Raw genomic sequence first — 15,501 nt, forward strand, 5'->3', positions numbered from 1 at the left:
ACGTGCTTCTGCATCAGCTGTAGTCCGCAGCAGCGTCCCTGAGCTCCTACACACTCCTTCCGATTGACAAGCAAAGAGCTACTGTAGCAGCTCCATTTCCTCCCAGATTTGACACTGTGTTAAGCAGTGTCATGTATGTATTTCTCAGCCCAGCACAGACGGCTTTAGGTAGCTGCTGCTGCTGCTGCACACAGTCAACAAGTTTGGGTGAGATCAGAAAATATAATTTATGGGGCTCCTTCTTTAGCTCCTGGGCCCCCTCCCCCCCCATGGGCCCTGTCAGTGGCTTAAAGTGGTGCAGGCAATTTGGTGGGCCATTGGGAGATACAGGAAGCTAGACTAGATGGGCCTTTGACCTGATCCAGAAGGGCTCTTTTCAGAGATGTGTTTTATTTATTTATATATACAGGTATTTATATACCGCCTTTCTTTGGTCGTCAGATTTCTCCTCAGACTTTAATCCAAGGCGGTTTACATAGGCAGGCTGTTCTAAACCCCCTTAGGGATTTTTACAATTGAATAGTTCTAGTCTTTCATAGAACCCCTCGTTCCAGCTGGATTCCCAGTCTGGCCTCTCGCCTCCCACGCTCCACTTGAAGGCAACTCCTCTTTGTCACCTAGGGTCAGCTCATTGGTATATCAGCATGTTCTCGGTTGTTTCGAACTGGCAGCCTCAGATCTTCAGGCATACAAGGCAGCAGCTCTACAAACTGAGCCAGACCTCCTCCTCCAGTTTTCAGAGATGTGCTAGACCTCAGATGATGCATCAGTTCTTTTATTATTTTTTTTCACCATGATCATTTGCAAGACAACAAAGAACTAGTTTTCCAGAGGTTTCCTGAGAAGGAATGCCAATAGTGTGAAACCTCCAGTCTGGATAAAAAGTATTTGCCTTCTTTGGAACTTTCAGGGATGGGCCCTGTTGACACAGAGGGCTATCACTGATGATAAGACATAATCCCTTATACAGGGACATGCTGTTGTCACTGTTCTGAAGAAGTGTTTCCAACAACATCTCAGTCTTGATTGTTTTAATTCTGATTATATCTGCTTTTTCTTCACTGGCACTCTCTGGGCTTAGCACTTAGCTTGGCACTTTTGTAAGATGACAGATGCAGAATTTTTTTTTTTAAGTAGGGGTTAATGCTGAGGTTCATTCTCCGTATATGGGCACCAATAGACTGCTGTCCATTCCTTTAGAATCCTTCTTGCACTGTCAGCTTAGTCCAAAAACCAGTGCATTAAAGATCCTACTGGATTTACCAGCAGCTGGTTGGTAAAGATTAGTGCAGCACTGGTATGACTATGGGCAAGCAGTCAACACAGAACAAGACAGGAAGCCACAGAAGTCTCCAGTAAAATTGGGCACTGTTCTCTTTCCCCTTCTTGCTCTTCATGGCAGACAACAGTCAACAGAGAGACGGCACAATCCTAACCAGGTCTACTCAGAAGTCCTAGTTTGTTCAATGGGGCTTACTCTCAGGAAAGTGTGGTTAGGATTCCAGCCACTATGATGCATTTCCATTGCTAATTTATTTAACCACTTTTAGAGAGACATGTTTGTTTGCCCTGCAAGGCCCTTGAAAGTAACTACATTAGTCGTGCCACATAGGAGGAGGAGTAGCTTATCTGCAAGGCCCAGGTTTCCTCTTAAATTCAAGGCCTTGGTGCTAACTCTTCTTTCCTTTCTCCAGACCAATGACGCCTGTCTTAAAGAGCTTATCGGTACAGTACGTGATATTTGCAGTGTTCATGTAATATTTTGGTTGCTTTTATAGTAACATTTAGTAGCTATTAGCTGCTCTATGAACAAAAAGCACTGAATTTTAGTAACTTGTGGGCTAGTGCTTAGCAAACACATGGCACATATCAAGTCCCATCTACAACACTACCTTGACTTTTATCACTTTGTTCTTTCTAAACAAACACATTTTAAATTTTGTTCAAGTTTTCCTCTTTCATCCAATTTCATCCAACCTTCCACAATGTCCATCCACATTCTTATGTTTGTTTTCCTTTTATTTGTTTGTTTAGGTTTTGCACACATTTGAACATGTTATATAGAGTTAGCTATGTTTTTCACCAACCAAAATAAATTTGCAAACTAAATAAGGCTGTGCTTTTGCATTCATCAGTGTTTGCCTCTCACCCATGCTCTGGTCTCTAATGAGACAAAAGTGCAAGGTATTGCTGTATTTAGAACTTAATCCATTTTTGCCTGGCCCACAGGTGCACACATTTGGTTGCTGTTGTGGGCAGAAATGGCTTAAAGTAAAGGAAAACAGCTGAAATTTGCCCTGCCCTCCAGGATAAGCCTGCCTCTTGGAAACTAGCTGCTCCTCTCATTTCTGTGTGTTACCCCTCTCATTCATTCTCCATCTCTGTTGTCTCTGTGACTGGGCAGTATGTACTGAACTTCTCAAATTCCACAAAGAGAACAAATAAAATAGGAGATTCAGGTGAGCTTAAACAAATAGGGAGAGAGGGAGTGTTCCTAAGTCAGCCTCACCCAGCTACCCTCCTTCCTAAATGTTCTCTTTCCCAGTGTTCACAGCCAGTTCCATTGTGTGTTTCACACCACAGGTAAGCATAGCATCCCTAAATGCTTATCCAGCCTCTTAGACCCAGCCAGACATACTGATTTTTACAATCCCATAGATATGTGGTCATAAATATACACATGCTGTAAAACATACATTGCAAACTCAGCTAGGAAGAGACAAGGGAGTCAAGGGAGTGACAAGAGAGTTAAATGTTCCACTCATCCCTTCCAGGGGGTCTCCTATCCTGTCTTGTCCTGAACAGGAGCATTCACTTACAGTGCAATCCTGTGCATGCCTACTCTGAGTATATCACTTTTCAGCATGGTGACCAGATACTATGGAGGACAGAGTGCTATTGTATACAAGAGGGAATTTTGGCCTGTGCAGCTCCACATGGAATGATTTAAAAAGCTGCACTGGCCCAAACTCCAGTCTCTATACAATGTTAAAAGTACAGGCACTCAGTCTCCATTGTATCTGGTTAGCCTGCTTCTCTGCCTTTGGGCTGGGAAAGCATTCTCTATTAAATTATCTGAGACTGACTAGTATATCTACTCTCTTTGAGTTTAATGGGGCTAACTCCCAGGAAAGTGTGCATAAGATGTGTCTATTTTTTCACATTTTTATACTACCCTTTCTCCAAAGAGCTCAGGGTGGTATACATAGTTCCTTCCATCCTTTTGTCCTCACAATAACCCTGTGAGGTAGGATAGGCTGAAAGCAAGTGACCCAAGGCCACCCAGGAAGCTTCACAGCAGACTGAGAATTTGAACCTGGCCCTTCCAGATCTAAGGCTGCAATCCTGTTCACACTTACCTGGGGGTAAGCCCCATTGACTATAATGGGACTTACTTCTAAGTAGACATACATAGGATTGGACTCTATGTCCAACTCAAGAACAACTACACCATCCTGGCTTACTAGGGAAGAGATGGCATTGAACTCAGTGCTACTTGAACAAAACTTGCAGTTCATAAAATTAGGCTACACAATGGGCTACCTTGCAGGGGTTAAAATAGTTCCTTCCATGGGACCAATTAAACTAATGACCATGAGTGCCCAATTGAAGGCATGTTCCCTACTAAAGGATTATTAATGTGTATTGAATTTAAGTGTGACTATTCAAATGCACAGTTTGGATGTTCTCCGTCATTACACATATGATTGAAAATACCAAAAGAGCAAGGCTACCTAACCTCCCCCCTCTCTGCCCCACTGCTCATAAGAACATAAGAAGAGTCCTCCTGGATCAGGCCAAAGGCCCATCTAGTCCAGCTTCCTGTATCTCCCAGTGGCCCACCAAATACCCCAGGAGGCACACAAGACAACAAAACACAACCTGTGTCCTGATGCCCTCCCCTGCATCTGGCTCTCTGAGGTAGCCTACCTCTAAAACCAGGAGCTTGCACATACCTGTCATGACTTGTAATCTGTGATGGACTTTTCCTCCAGAAATTTGTCCAATCCCCTTTTAAAAGCATCTAAGGCAAGATGCCATCTCTGTTTCCTGTGGCAAGGAGTTTCACAGACTAATTACACTCTGGGTAAAGAAATACCTATTGCTCAGCAACCCACAGAGTCCTCAGGGTGCATCAATGGTTCAGGTGAACTGGTTGAGGCTTAACACCCAAAGAAGTGCCTTTGTTGTGGGCAGCTGCTGGGGGTTCGGTTTCTCCTCTACTATTCAAGTCACTAATGGCTTAGGGCCAAATCCTATCCAACTTTCCGGCCCTGGTGTAGCTTCGCCAATGGGGTGTGTGCGGCATCCTGTGGTGGGAGGGTAGTTTTGGAAGCCTCCACAAGGAAAACCAACATTTGTTCCCTTACCTGGGGGCAGCATTGCAGCTCCTCCAGTGCTGGAAAGTTGGATAGGATTGGGCCCTCAGGGTGTGCGACCACAATGCAACCCCAAGGTAAAGGAACAAACGTTTCCATACCTTAAGAGGGCCTCTGTGACTCCCTCCCCACCATAGGATGCAGTGCATGCCCCAATGGAAAACTGGATCGGGCCCTCATGCCTGAATGGAGGGCAGAATTTAGAGGAGGGATACCTGATTCCGCGAGGTGCCAGGCAAAAATGCTTTCTTTCCCAAACCAGCATGAAGCGGAAAAACCTCATGGGGGAGGGGGAGAGATGCTCCACCAGATTTAAATCTTGGATGCATTCAATGGGGGGGGGTGTTTCAAGAGTAACGTGTGAACGTCACGGGAGTGCCATCAGCCGCTTTCCTCGCTTTGCCAGGAGCGAGCTCTGCACGGCTCCGGCGCCTTTAAATGCTCCCTCGCCCTTCCCCCCCCGCCCGCCCAGGCAGCTCAATCTGAGCCCCAGGCACATCCTGCCGGGCCAGACCCCACCTTCTCTGTGCGGAGCCTGGGAGGGCAGCTGCTCAGCTCAGCTCAGCTCAGCTCCGGCGAGGAGCAGAGGCAGCAGGGCGGGGTGGGGACATTCCTGGTCGTCGCTGCCGCCACCCCGGGAGCGGAGAAGCGGGACTCGGGCTGGCTGGCTGGCGCGGCGGGGCTAAGGAGGAGAGCGCCTTCGCCTGCCTGGACGACGCTCAGCCAGAGCCGATTAAGAGCTCCCGGCCAGGCCAGGCCAGCGGGGCTAATTCCAGCAGGCCACTCCCGCCCGTCGGTGCAGGGCCTCGGGGCGCCTGCCTGCCTGCCTGCCAAGCGCCCCGCTCCAGGGCTGCTGCTTCTTAGCGTGGCAGCCTCAGTCCAGGTGAGGCGCGGGTGATCGGGCACCGGGGGGGGGGGATGCTCGAGGGGGCGATCGCTGGCTGTTCAGTGCTTGCAGTTTCCCCTCTGTTGGCCGAAGCTCGGGGCTCGCTTTCTGTCCCACAAAGGGGGCGTGAAGGGGGCGAGGCAGTGCCAGTTGTTCGTACCTTGCGCGCTCTGTGAGAATGATGCTCAGGAGTTGGTGAGGGGGTCATCTCTTCCCCCCCCCACCCCGTTGGAAACGTCTCTGGCTGGTTGCCAAATGATGTGTAACGCTCTGGAGGCTCAGGGCAGGGCCCAAGCAGGAAGAGGCAGGAGCTGCCTTTGGGCTCTGAAAGAAGGCAGTGCCCGACGGAAAGTTGGTAAGATCTGAAGAGGCTGGTTTGACTGTATCTTAAAAGCCACCGCTGTGAAACGGTGCCAGGGATGCTGCTGCTCTGGGCATGGCCTCTTCACCCCCCTGTGCCCTCTGCAGTGAGGTGGTGCAGTGAAATGCCCAAATCAGAGGACACCAGCTTTGGAAGACTGGGGTTGCTTTATAAGAACATAAGAAGAGCGCTGCTGGATCAGGCCAAAGGCCCATCTAGTCCAGCTTCCTGTATCTCCCAGTGACCCACCAAACGCTTCAGGGAGCACACAAGACAAGAAGGCACAACCTATGTCCTGGTGCCCTCCCCTGCATCTGGCATTCTGAGGTCTGCCATGTGCCGCCCCCCCCCCCAGTATGGCTTTCCTTCTGATCCACCTTCTCTGAAATCAGTGCTGTGACACAGGAGGTGGCAAGAGGAGGGAGAAATATTACTGAGCAGTTGGGAGCATGAACTTTAGCTATGTCCATCAGTGGAGCTGTGCTTGAGGAGAAGGTGAAGCTGGATTTAGCGACTAGTGGGGACCGCGGGATAAGTTGGGAGATGTGCCAGCCCTCTGGAGGCGGGGCTAGTACTCCTCTTCTTTACTGTTTGGGCTTCTGAGGCACATTGGCTGGCCAAGCTGTGAGAAGGCCTCTCAAGAACCATCTTTCTGTGCTGCACAGAAGAGCACCTGTGTTTTTTCTTCTCTGGGGTGGCTCTTGTGTTCTTGATTTGTCAGCCCAGTCCTATGTCTGTCTCCTCAGAAATCAGTCCCACTGTTCAGTGGGACTTATTCCCAGGAAACTTTGTATAGGATTGCAGCTCATAACTGATTATTTCTCTCTCTCAGAGCAGTACCCAGTTCTTCAACCAAGCAGTTGTCTGAACCATAGCCAGTTTGTGTAACCATCAACTGATGTCATGGCCGCATTTGTTTTGCAAAAACAACCAAATGCGTTTCCAAGGCCTTGGTAGGGAGAAAGACTCTCTCTCTCTCTCTTTTGACTCCTTGTTCTACCTGTGCACTCCAAACTGTCCATGTTCCATGAACTTTATGAAGTGCTACTTGATGACTAATAGTCTTCTCTGTGCTTGATAGATTACGAAGGCCAGGTCAAGAGCTGCTGAGTGACAGTGCGTGCAGCGTGACCATGTGAAACTGTGTTTGTGATTTCTAGTGGTCACTACTCTGGTTTCCAGGGAGCTGTGCTGAATGCTTTGGCCTGGCTCTCTAAGCCAGTGTCTCCCTTTTTGCAGGTCGTCCTGTAGGCTGTTCCTCAAAATAGCGGCTGCACTCCTTCTGCTCTACAGGTACCTTTGCTGTGTTGCTGGGTGTTAATCTTTGTCTGAGGTGCATTAGGATTTCTGGGTGTTCTGTATGTTTTGCTGGATTTATTATAGCTGTTTCTGGCCTTTTCTTTTCATCAGCTGAGAATTTTCAAGACACAGGTCTTTTCTGCACACACAGGGCTTCTACAGACAGAATGTTAACATGGGAGTTGCAGAGTATTTTTCTCCTTCAAACTGAACCTGGCTTCTTCTGCCTTTTCAATGTACATGGCAGTCATACTTCAATCCTGCCTTTCTCACCAGGGTTCAGGCGGGCTGCCTGTCCTGTTGCAATTTGTTAAAGTGCTGCATGGACATTCATTTTAACATGAATTTGGTGCCTTTTTCAAACACAGTTTAAAAGGAGCGGCAAACAGGGGTAGATGGGTAGTTTGTGATGTCACAGGTGCCAGCCAGCAGCTGTGGCATCTGTTATAAACTCATGAAAGTGGGATTTTGTGAGCTTGCCCCTGAAGGGACAGTTATTTGAAAAGAATGTGGTACCTGCACTTGCAGAGCGGCCCCGCTGCTCAAACAGTGCTGTTTAAGTATGCATCAATTAACTATTGGTGTGGGGGGGGGGAACACATTTCCTTCATGAGGATGCACTCTCACTACTAGCCTTATCTTGGAACATTGATCAAAAGTGAGTCCTCAATTTGATCTGTCTGTTGCAAGGGAGTTGGAACATTTCTCTGATTTTAAAAGTAGAGCAACACACTCCTGAGCACTCTGGGTGGATACCCTAAACTTATGCCTTATACATCTGGTGATATTGTGTGCGCCCCCCCCCCCCCCGGCCATTTCAACTGTATGCCAAGGAAAGACAAGTTCTATGTTAAGACCAAATTATGCAAAGTAAGGCCATTTGGATACAATGCAAAATCTGGTCTTTCTGTTTGACAACTACATAAGAACAGCCCCACTAGATCAGGCCATAGGCCCATCTAGTCCAGCTTCCTGTATCTCACAGCGGCCCACCAAATGCCCCAGGGAGCACACCAGATAACAAGAGACCACATCCTGGTGCCCTCCCTTGCATCTGGCATTCTGACATAGCCCCATTTCTAAAATCAGGAGGTTGTGCATACACATCATGGCTTGTACCCCGTAATGGATTTTTCCTCCAGAAACTTGTCCAATCCCTTTTTAAAGGCGTCCAGGCCAGATGCCGGCACCACATCCTGTGGCAAGGAGTTCCACAGACCAACCACACGCTGTGTAAAGAAATATTTTCTCTTGTCTGTTCTAACTCTCCCAACACTCAATTTTCATGGATGTCCCCTGGTTCTGGTGTTATGTGAGAGTGTAAAGAGCATCTCCCTATCCACTCTGTCCATCCCCTGCATAATTTTGTATACCTCAATCATGTCCCCCCTCAGGCGCCTCTTTTCTAGGCTGAAGAGGCCCAAACGCCGTAACCTTTCCTCGTAAGGAAGGTGCCCCAGCCCCGTAATCATCTTAGTCGCTCTCTTTTGCACCTTTTCCATTTCCACTATGTCTTTTTTGAGATGCGGCAACCAGAACTGGACACAATACTCCAGGTGTGGCCTTACCATAGATTTGTACAACGGCATTATAATATTAGCTGTTTTGTTCTCAATACCTTTCCTAATGATCCCAAGCATAGAATTGGCCTTCTTCACTGCCGCCGCACATTGGGTCGACACTTTCATCGACCTGTCCACCACCACCCCAAGATCTCTCTCCTGATCTGTCACAGACAGCTCAGAACCCATCAGCTTATATCTAAAGTTTTGATTTTTTGCCCCAATGTGCATGACCTTACACTTACTGACTATGAATGCTTCTTTTTAAAAGAATTGGGTTGCAAGAAGGTATGGATGAAGGCAAATACTCAGAAAACCAATGGGAATGGGAGACAGGGATATGAAAACTTCAGGAAGTTCTGTCCAGCTTTTCCCTGGTTTTTGAATAACTTCCATGCACTGCCAGTACCAACACTTCCATATTTCTCTCTGCAATCTGACTTTGCTTATTATCAAAACATTTCCTGAGCTGCCCTGCACCTGCCACTTAGCTAATCTGCATTGTCCAACATGTCCCATTATGTGGCACATTAGTAGCCAACCAGGAGTCGCACCATGCAGTCGCCTGCCTAAATTTGTGTTCCTCTTTCTAGCCTGCACAATGTCATTGCCTTCTCCTTTGGACTGTTGTGTGCAGACTTTGCGTAGGGTGTTTTGCTGCAAAGAGCTGCAAAGAGTTTTGCTGTGTAGGGCTAGGGAGGAGAGTGCTTGTTGCATTGCAGCAGACGCCTGCTACCAATCCTGAGTGAGGGCAGGGAGCCAGGCAGGGCCTTCCCAAATACAGCAGTGTGTGGCTGAGAGATCAGACTTTCCACATCCAGCCAGAGGAGGCGGAGGCAGCAGTATGAGAGGGAGAAACTGGCCTTCTGGCAGGATGCAGTTTAGCAGGCAGTCTGTGTTTGTTCAGTGCATTCTATAGATGCTTTAGTTAATCTGGGAGCAGCTGCCTGACACTGCAGCATGATGTGTTGGTTTCTACCTAAAGTTATGTGAAAAAAGATTTGGCTTCCTGCTTGGGAGAGGTGAATGTGACATGGGCCACTTCTGTGTCTCCTTGGTCATAGTACTTGGTCATAGCTCCCCACTCAAACATCCCAGCCTTGACTTCCTAAGATGCAGTTTAGCTCAGGAGTGGAGCATATGCTTTTCAGGCAGACACCTGCTGCCAATCAGTGTAGTACTGAGCTAGGTAGACCAGAACTGTTTGGTTCAGTTTTAAGGCCAGCTTCATATGTTCATGTACAATAAGATCATACCCTTTAAATCCAGATCACTTAATCCAGATCACTTTAAATCCAGATCTGGTGCACAGAATAAGCACCACCTTCTGATTTTCCATTTGTGATAGCTAATGGCTGATTTAGACAATCTGAAAGTTCAGGAAATAAAAGCTGTTCCTGCACTATACCACTTAAGAATCCAATCCTCCCCCCCCCCTATAAAATAATTGCAGCACATGCAGAACTAAATGTAAGGGAGAAAATTGCATTGAACTCTCTCATCTTGGCTTGCTAGCTTTCTGCAGGTGTCCGAACTGAAAGGAACATTCCAATATGTAAACTGCCTGCCCGCTTCTTGCAGTGTGATTTCATGAAAAATTTTACCACTTGATTCTGTTTGTAGGTTTAAACTGGCCTTAATTCAGATCAGAGACTTTGTATTCTGTTGGTATAAAGCTACCCTCTTTATAATTTGTGCACCACCTCAATAAAGATGGGGGAGGGGAGGGAAAGGACAATTAAAAGACATTAAGAAATCTCTGATAAGTAGGGGTAAGCGTAGCCTTATGAGGTTTTGGAGTGTGACCAGCAGGCATGCAATTTAGAATTCTGCTGTCCAGTGCACAAATTCTCATAAGACCAGAGCACTTACTGTTGTCATTTTGGTCTGAGGCAGGGAAGAAGTGTTCTGGAAAGTGAATTAATGTGGGACGGTGCCAGTGTTGTAGGAGAATGTTGCCTCTGGGGGAGAAACTGCACCCCCCCCCCAACATGCTGGAAGGTAGAAGTACTATTTTAATTTGCATTGACACTGGCAGGAAATGGAAGTAAGAGGAAATGGTTCTGAGAAACCATATGATCATGCCAACTGTGAGTAACCCTTCTCAAAACTGCAAGGACTAGTGTATGCTGGAATGAGTGAACCAAGTTTAACAGTTTGTGGAGTGGTTGTGATAGGGAGAATTGGAGCCTCTTCTCTAAACACATGTTTAGAGCCTGACTAAGCATTTGCTTCTCTGTCTGGCAGTGTGCCAGGGATGGGGATGTGGAGTGTAAAGAGAATTAAGCCAGAAAACAACTAGAAAAGGGATTATGAACTGCAGGATCAGCGAGTATAGCTGCATGTAAAGATTTTACTTTTTGTCTGTGTCCTGTACTGCTTCCATTTTTTTAGGAAGTTCAAAATGGCTAACAGAGGAGAGCCATTATAAAAGAAAATCAAACCTTCATTTCTCAAAACCTCTTTAAGTAGTTGGATCGTTACCTGCTTCTGGAAGGAATAGAGCAGAGTTTCTCAACCAGTAGTACTTGAGGTGGTATCTGCTGGTATTCACGGGACAGTGAGACCAGGAATACAACACAACCAACAATGGTGGGAGGCTCCAAAAAATGCTTTTCTGAACTTAAAAAAAAAGCCCTCCTGCCAACCCTGAGCATCTGAGACCCAAATCCTAACCAACTTTCCAGCACTGGCATAGCTGTGCCAATGGAAAGTGTGCAGCACCCTGAAGTTGGGTGGCACTCACAGAGACCTCCTCAAAGTAAGGGAAAGTGTGTTCCCTTACTTCAGAGTTGCATTGCCCTTATGTCGGTGCTGGAAAGTGGGTTAGGATTGCACCCTTACTGGTGTTTATCCTGCCACATCTGGCCTCGGAACCCAGAAGTAACTGGCAGTGATGTCCTTGCCAGTTACTTCCGATGGTACTTCAAATAGGTGAACCAGGTGAAGTGGTACAGCAAAGGACAAATGTTGAGAAACACTGGCACATAGTGATGTGGTAATATGGGCAATTCTAGAGAGGATATTCCAGAGTGATGGCACCATAATCAAAAAGGCCCTGTTTATGCTCCTGTGCTGGACCTCAATTGGCCAAAGTCTCATTGCAAGATCTTGGACATGGGACAAACTGTCTGTGGGGAGGGAATGTGAGAGAGGATGGTCCTTAAGGTACCCATGCCCCAAGCTATTTACTATTTTAAAAGTAACCATGTTGAATCAAGCTCAAAAACAGATAACCAATGCAGATCAAACAGGATTGGAAATGTTAGGTTCAGAGAAGCAGTATGGCTCTTTAGATATCACTAGCAGTCCATGTGCCCTTGATTTTTTTTGGAAGTGACATTAAGTCTCTGGTTTGGGCAAAGTGAACTCCCTCCAGTCACAGTTTCATTACTGCTTCCCAATAACTATTGTGCTAGTTAATGTTTCCGGGAGAAGCAGGTGCAACCGGTATTTCAGGCTGGAATTGTAAAAGGTGCATTCCAAAGCTGTGGGGAAATAGCCTGGAACAAACCATAAGAAAGAAGAGTAGCTTTAGGGGTTAGTGTTTTTCTTCCACCCCCTTTCAGCAGCTCTCTGGTACTCAACAATTTGGAGGTGAGGTGCAAAGCCAACCTCAAGCCTTGCAGCTGTCCCTGGTACTGAGTTTCAGGTAAAGCTAGAATGATCTACCATGGCCTAAGAAGGAGAGGTATGCCCCCCATGTGCACACCTAGGCTAGGCACATATACCTTCTCTTCCCCCAAGCTGCATGAAGCTGCTGAAAGGCTTGTGGTTCCATAGTTCTTTGGAAGACAAAGTCAACAGAGCTGTCCTCAGAACGTATGGGTGGAGATGCCCCGAATCTATCCCAGTGTGTTGCATGGAAAAGGTAGGGCACAGCAGTTACCCTCTGATTCCTCCCTTCAGCTTGGCTGTGCATGTCAGGTGCTCAGATTCAGGAGCTAGGCAGGCAATGGAGGGAGATTGCCTAGTGGCCTCCTGTGATCATTTCATCTGCTACAAAGCTCCATGTATTGTTGATTATCTTGTTTTGAGGACCCAGGATGCTACAAGACCATGATGCTAGTGTAGATGGTATTAAAGTTTTTCCTGTGATTCTTCCCTATGTCCCACAGTCCTCTAGCAGAGGGGACTTGTGCGTGACTTGCAGCATTCCTGGTTACAGCCCAATCACAGATAGACAGCAGGAAGAAGACTGGTTGGTTTTTGCCTTTTTGTTTGGATCTTGTATGTGCTTCAGAGCAGCAGAGAAATGAGGTGAATTGCCCTTGCCTGGCACACAGTGGGGAGAACCTGATGAGTAATAATTGGAAGCACTGATCGAGCATGTTCTCTTGTCTAGGAATGAATATTGGAAGAGAGAGAACACCAGAAGTAACCAGTTACATACCTGGTGCTATTCCTTTATCCCCTGAAGTTGTGTAAACATTTTATCACAGCAGTGATGCTTACTAGAATGCCTTCTGGGTTGGTCACCTGCAGAACTTAACAATGCTGCTGATGTGCTTCCAGTGTTTATAATCTCTGTCAACAATATAACTTGTATATGTGAGGTTGCAGTCAGTCTTATCTGAACTAGAGCATGGTTCTTTCTCCCTCCCAAATCAGTGTCTGTAAAAATAACACTGTGTGCGTGCATGTATAATTCTAAAACAGTTTCATATTCTGGTGGTTTCAACCTTTTAAGATTACTTCAGTCAGTCCTCCATCCTGCTCAAAGACTGGCCTTGGGCCCTGGGATATCTCAGATCCTTTCCTATAATGTTCAGCTTTTACTTTAAAAAGAAGGTAATCCTAAATGCTCCTTATACTGTATAAAGAAAAACATGCAGGCAGCATTCTGTCTAAAATTGCTGCATATATAGAAAGTTGGCTTATTCTCAGGTTTCAGCCTACTGCCAGTGAGTGTGGACCACATGATGGCTCCAAGATGATTAACAAGTATTTGTCCATATTTGATTTTTGTAGTGGAGTTCAGATATCTGCAGTGAATAAATGCAAAGAAAGGTCTGTGGAAGAGTCTGATGCTTCACCTGGCAATGGAGAGTTTCTATGAATGGGAAGCTTCTGAGAACTCTTCTGGTCATAAACATTATGATGGAAGCAAGATTCAGTCCCCTCTGACTGAATTCAGATGCCTCTTTGCTCCTTCTGGATGCTGTCATTGATTGTGATGTCGGTGCCTCAGATCACTCGCCTCCCTGCATTGCCTCCTCCCATACTCAACCCATGCCCCCTACCTCACTGATACTTACCACTGCCTGATTTCAGTTTGCCACCAGTCTTCTTCCTGTTCCTTGCCAATTGAAAAGAAGGCAGAATTGGAGATGGCAGTCTAGAGTAGCATCTTCTGCCCTCCCTCTCTATGCCTTTTCAAAGACCAAGTAGGATAGCAGAGGGACAGCAAGTTAATTGCTCTTGCTGTCACCAGGTAAGCAGCCAGACAACCCCCTTCCCAGGTGCTACCAGGAATCACCTGTCCCACCAGCACCCATTAGGGTGCTGTACTGGTCTATACTGATTTCCTATCTTTAAAATCTAGCTTAAAGGTACTTCATTTATTATTCTTCACATTTTTATACTGCCCTTCCTCCAGGGAGCTCAAGGCAGAGTACTGGACAAGAATTCTTCCATCCTTTTGCCCTCACAACAATCCTGTGAGGTAGGTGAACCTGAGAGATAGTGACTGGCCTAAAGTAACCCAGAAGCTTCATGGCTAAGCTTAGTATGAAGAAAATGAATCGTGTGATGCATTCATGTAAAATTCCTCAAAATACCCAATTGTGTGTTATAATTATGTAAAGTACCCAAAAGATAAAAGGCCCAAAGGGACCAATACAGTGACTTTACTGACTCAAGAGCTTGGCAAGCTAATGCCTGGCATCATTCTCTCATCCATTGTCTTTTCAAGGGTTTGGTGCAACCAAGATAGAACTAGACACAACAGTGGCACACTTATCTGCCACACTGTTTCCAAAAAGCACCTGATTCCTGGGCATTCTGCTTATCATAGAGCCCTTCTACTTTTGTGTTGGGGGAGGGGGGAAACACTTCTGTCCCAGTGTCTTCAGTCCAGATTCATGCAGAAGGAAACTGCTTGAGTACAGTGGCTTTGCACTATGTTTACCAAGGCACTGCAATAGGGCACAGAGAGTGAAATTGCCCCTAATGTTCCTCATAGTAAACTCCTGTGTGCCCAGGCATTGTCTTGACTATACAAGAACACAGACAATTAATTTTATTGCTCTGATGGTAAAGATTGCATTATATTGTACCGGCCTCCTCCCTCTCCTTAATCAATGAGATTAATATTTACTTCAGGTGTTGATTTCAATGAGGGAAATGACGCAAGGGGAAAGAACACAAAGCCTTTCTTAGCTCAATTGAGCCAATTCAGTTCGTATGTACTCTATCTTGGCTGCTTTAAAGTTTTAAAAACAAGGTGAGGTGATCATTTTGTATATTTTGACCCTCAGTGCACTGCTTAAAGGTCTCTACACTGGGGGTACCCATCCTTGAGAGGAAAACACATGCATGCCTATGGGCTGGCCCTTCTGTTGGCAGGCCAGCTCGTACAGAAGTGAGAAACCACAAATCAGGAAGCAGAGGCAGCATGACACAGATGAATGTGCCCAGGGATTCTGTTTCACACCGCCCTGCTCATGAGTCAGAGGGAGGGGGGTGCTGGCCTGGATGGAAGTGCAGTGAGTGGGTGAGATTTAGTATGAATGTGTGCTGTGGCCTTTACCATCGGTTAAATTACTTTTATCTCATAATTTTGCTGTTGTTCTCAGTAAGTTGCTAGAGGAGATACATATTTCTTGGCGGGTATTACTTATCTTTACTGCTACCAGATTTCAGGGGTACACTCAGCTATTGGCTTTCTGTAGAACTACAGGGGTATAAGGATACTTGCACTCATTTTGGAGGGAATTACAGTTACATTCAAAACAGCTATAACTTATAATGTGAGCAGCATCAGGTTTTTGAGGAATGGCTTTTTCCACATGG

At 46.4% G+C, this 15,501-nt stretch overlaps 1 protein-coding gene across 4 annotated transcripts in view; it reads left to right on the forward strand.

Moving 5' to 3' along the window:
• Positions 1-4,909: 4,909 nt before the first annotated feature.
• Positions 4,910-15,501, forward strand: part of CAPN11 (calpain 11) — a 36,684-nt gene continuing 26,092 nt past the window's right edge. For 2 of the 4 annotated variants that reach the window (XM_066618611.1, XM_066618613.1), the window contains exons 1-2: positions 4,910-5,262; positions 6,866-6,919. The gene's annotated coding sequence lies outside the window, so the exon portion shown is untranslated. The remainder of the gene's footprint in view (positions 5,263-6,865; positions 6,920-15,501) is intronic. The other 2 variants (XM_066618612.1, XM_066618610.1) reach the window with 1 other exon arrangement.

Source organism: Tiliqua scincoides, chromosome 1 (genome assembly GCF_035046505.1).
Source record: "Tiliqua scincoides isolate rTilSci1 chromosome 1, rTilSci1.hap2, whole genome shotgun sequence".
Classification (NCBI taxonomy): Eukaryota; Metazoa; Chordata; class Lepidosauria; order Squamata; family Scincidae; genus Tiliqua; species Tiliqua scincoides.